The 3,500-nt window shown below is 40.7% G+C and overlaps 1 protein-coding gene across 2 annotated transcripts in view; it reads right to left on the bottom strand.

Annotated features, from left to right (window-relative positions):
* CEP89 (centrosomal protein 89) overlaps nucleotides 1-3,500 on the bottom strand; it is a 127,540-nt gene that overhangs the window by 38,726 nt on the left and 85,314 nt on the right. The window lies entirely within an intron of this gene.

Genomic DNA, 3,500 nt, shown 5'->3' with positions numbered 1-3,500 from the left:
TCTTGCGGTTTGTTTACAAACTCTGCCTCTGGATCCATGCACCTGCTCCTGCCTGCATGTCCGGAACTGAGATTGAGCTCTGCAGTCACTTTTGCAGCAGTTGTTTTTGTTCTCTGGGTCACCATCCTGCACAATGTCTTTTTGTCTCTTTTGGTCAGTTGACCATGCTTGTCAAACGAGATTCTCTCAGAAACTGTATATACCGTCATAACCTTTGATACTGTACAGCACAACACGGTAAATAAATTGGCAACTTCAGTCACAGAAGCACCAGCTAAATGAGCACCAACAATTTGGCCCTCTTTGAAGCTCAGTAAGTTCTGATATGACTCCACATTCAGTAGCAGCGCACGCAGTGAATGAGAAAACTGAGGCTAGCCACCTGTAAGCTAGGTGTCTCATCACACAGCGGACACAAAAGAATGTTGTATCACTTCTGCTTTCAACACATGTCATCACTTTCATACCTGCAAATCATGTAGTGTTTCCATTTTTTTGTCTAACTCCTGAATATTAAACAATGGAACACTCAGATTACAGTTGTATCTGCAAGCTGAGGGCTCATTTTCTGTAAATGAACCTCCAGTCTGTGTGTGATCACTTGGTCATAGATAACATATTGATCACATGTTAAACCACACTCATTGGTTCTTAATTATTATTGGTGGACCAAAGTCATTGGCTGTTCTGGTGTGAAATCTAGTAGCTGTGCACAGTGTGGGCTGATAGATGCCTAAGTAGGAAATGTAGACTATTGATCTGACTGCATAGGGAATCATGCAAGGGAATGTAAGTATACATATTGCTGACGGCAAAGGGTTATATCATGTAACTATAGCACACAAAAAAATTAATTTCTTACATTTTGAATAATGTAATTGTATTTAACAATTACTGTATGAAACAGTGGCACACTGCCACCCCCAGACTGCAGTGGCATCTGAGTGCTTAAGGCTCATTTTTTGTAAGGTAATCTTCAGCCTATATGTAATCAGCAGGTCAAAGATTGTGATCACATGATCAGAAACCAGTCTAATTGGTTCTTTAGTGGGGACCAAAGCTGTCAATCGCCATTCTGGTCCGACATCTAGCAGCTGCGCACAGTGTTGGCTGATAGCTATCAAAGTAGGAACGCAAATTAATGTTCTCAATCTGTGGGGAATTGTGCAAGGGACCATTAATCTACAGGGTGCAGATGGAAAGGGGTTAATATAGGGTACATTCATGACCCTTAGATTGCAGAGACAGTTAACATGAACCAGAGGCTACTTGCAGGCTGGCAGATCATGTGTAACGGTCTAAAACACTGCCATCACTGCTAGGTAAAAGAAAAGAGGATAGCGCGTGCCTCTTTTGAATCATTCAGTAGTATGCATAATCTGATCTCCCTTCTTATTCCAGTCTGTGTAATCTGCTCTCCTCTCCTATTCATGTGTCAAACAAACCTTTTCTTTTGAGCTCAATGTAGCTACGATATTGCATAGAGCAATCCCCTATCTCTTCTTTGGCAGTCCACTGGCAGCGCTTTCCTCTTCTCTGGGTGCCCCATAGTAAGTCATGTGCTATGGGACACCCGTGTGCATTCATAGACACATACAACACGTCTCGGCCCAACCCCCTGCTCCCTCTTTACAGGATTTGACTGACAGTAGCAGGAGCCAATGGCTCCCCCTGCTTTCAGTCTGTATTGTGGGAGCAGGGACAGAGACCACTGCTGCAGATGGGCACAGCGCTGGATCGAGTGAAGACTAATGTAATATATGGGGTGGGGGGTGAATGGGGTAGGAAGAAGAAGTGGGACTTTTTTTTACCTTAATGCAAGGAATGAATTAAGGTAAAAAAAAAATGGTTTGACTTTAGAACCTCTTTAACCACTTCCAGACCGGACACTTTTACCCCCTTCCTGACCAGGGCAATTTTCAGCCTTTCAGCGCTATCACACTTTGAATGACAATTGCGCAGTCATGGAACACTGTACCCATATGAATTTTTTACCATTTTTTTGAGACAGATAAAGCTTTATTTTGGTGGTATTTATTCACCGCTGGGATTTTTATTTTTTTTCCTATGTAAATGAAAAAGTCCAAAAATTTTGAAAAAAAGTGTTTTTTTATAACATTTTGCAAATAAATAATATTTCATCATAAATATTGGCCAAAATTTAAAAAAATTAAAAAAAAAAATCCAAATTAGTTTATAACCAAAAATTATAATTTTTAAACATTTTTTTTTACATTTTTATTTTTGTTTATATTATTTTTTATTTATTTTTTTACATACTGTCACCCTAGCAGTACAGTTTCACCATGGTGACACTGTACTACTTGTGGGGGGTGATGATGATTTTTTTTTTTTTTACACTGATTGCTTTTACACCCATATAGGATGTAAAATCAATCATTTCTCCTCTCTGTCTGCATTCTTGCACTCATTGAGAAGTACTGAGTGAGCTGTGATTGGTCACAGCTTGTCACATGGTACAAGGCTGTTGTGAATAGCCTTATACCATGTGACCTCTGTGATCATTCACAGATTTCACACGTAGTAAGCAATGATGTCACAAGTGACATCTTGCTTACTACTTTGCATGTGATCACTGATTGGCCAATCAGTGATCACATGATCGGGACCTCGTACAGAGGTCCCGTCCGATGATCGGTGTTTCACTGTGTCTGGAGGACACAGCGAGCACTGGATCGCGGTGCTACGCGCACCCAGGGAGCGCGCACAAGCAGGGTGCGGGGAGGTCGTTTAGAAACGGCCACCCGACCCTGCAGTGCCACCGTCCAGCCATTTATATGCAACGGCCGGTCGGGAAGTGGTTAAGATGGAAGTGAGACAACTCAGGGTCCCCGTAATAATTTGTGCAGCTAAAAAGCATGCAGAATTTATGCTTTTTTTTTTGTTTTGTTTTTTTTTATAATGAAAATGTATTTAGCTATCAAGGCGCACTTTAATATGGCTCTAAAGGGAAAAGGTTTCCTACCTTAATGCATTCTCTGCATTAACCCCTTGACGCTGACGTCACACAAATATGCAGCCTCACAGAACTGGGCTTTTTTCTGTGGAGCCACCTATTTGCGTACCTGTCTTTGTGCTCTGAGTGCGCCGCACAACGTGATCCCAGCATAAAGACCACGGTGTCACTGAGAGCCTCAGGTCCCATTCGAACGATCGGGAATCCCAATTCCAGGTCACATGATCACTGTGATAACCTCTAATTGGCTATCACAGTGATCAGCCCTTGGTTTGTTTTCTCTCTGAATAGAGAAAAAAAACCAGAGAGAAAAAAAGAAAAAAGAAAAAACAACTGTTTGTAAAAAAAAAAAAAAAAATATTAAAAAATAAAAAATAAAGAAAAAATACCTAGATCACGGTTTGATCTAGTTCAGTGCCAGGGATATTGTTTGGGTCAAGGTCAGGGTCAAAGGTGAGGATTTTAAATTTTTTTTAAAATGGTGTCAATGTGTTTTAGGTAAAAAAACAAAACAAAAATAAAA

Source organism: Staurois parvus, unplaced genomic scaffold (genome assembly GCF_062004578.1).
Source record: "Staurois parvus isolate SC_StPar_1 unplaced genomic scaffold, SC_StPar_1.0 ptg003601l, whole genome shotgun sequence".
Taxonomy (NCBI): domain Eukaryota; kingdom Metazoa; phylum Chordata; class Amphibia; order Anura; family Ranidae; genus Staurois; species Staurois parvus.
This window is presented reverse-complemented; position numbering and strand designations above follow the sequence as displayed.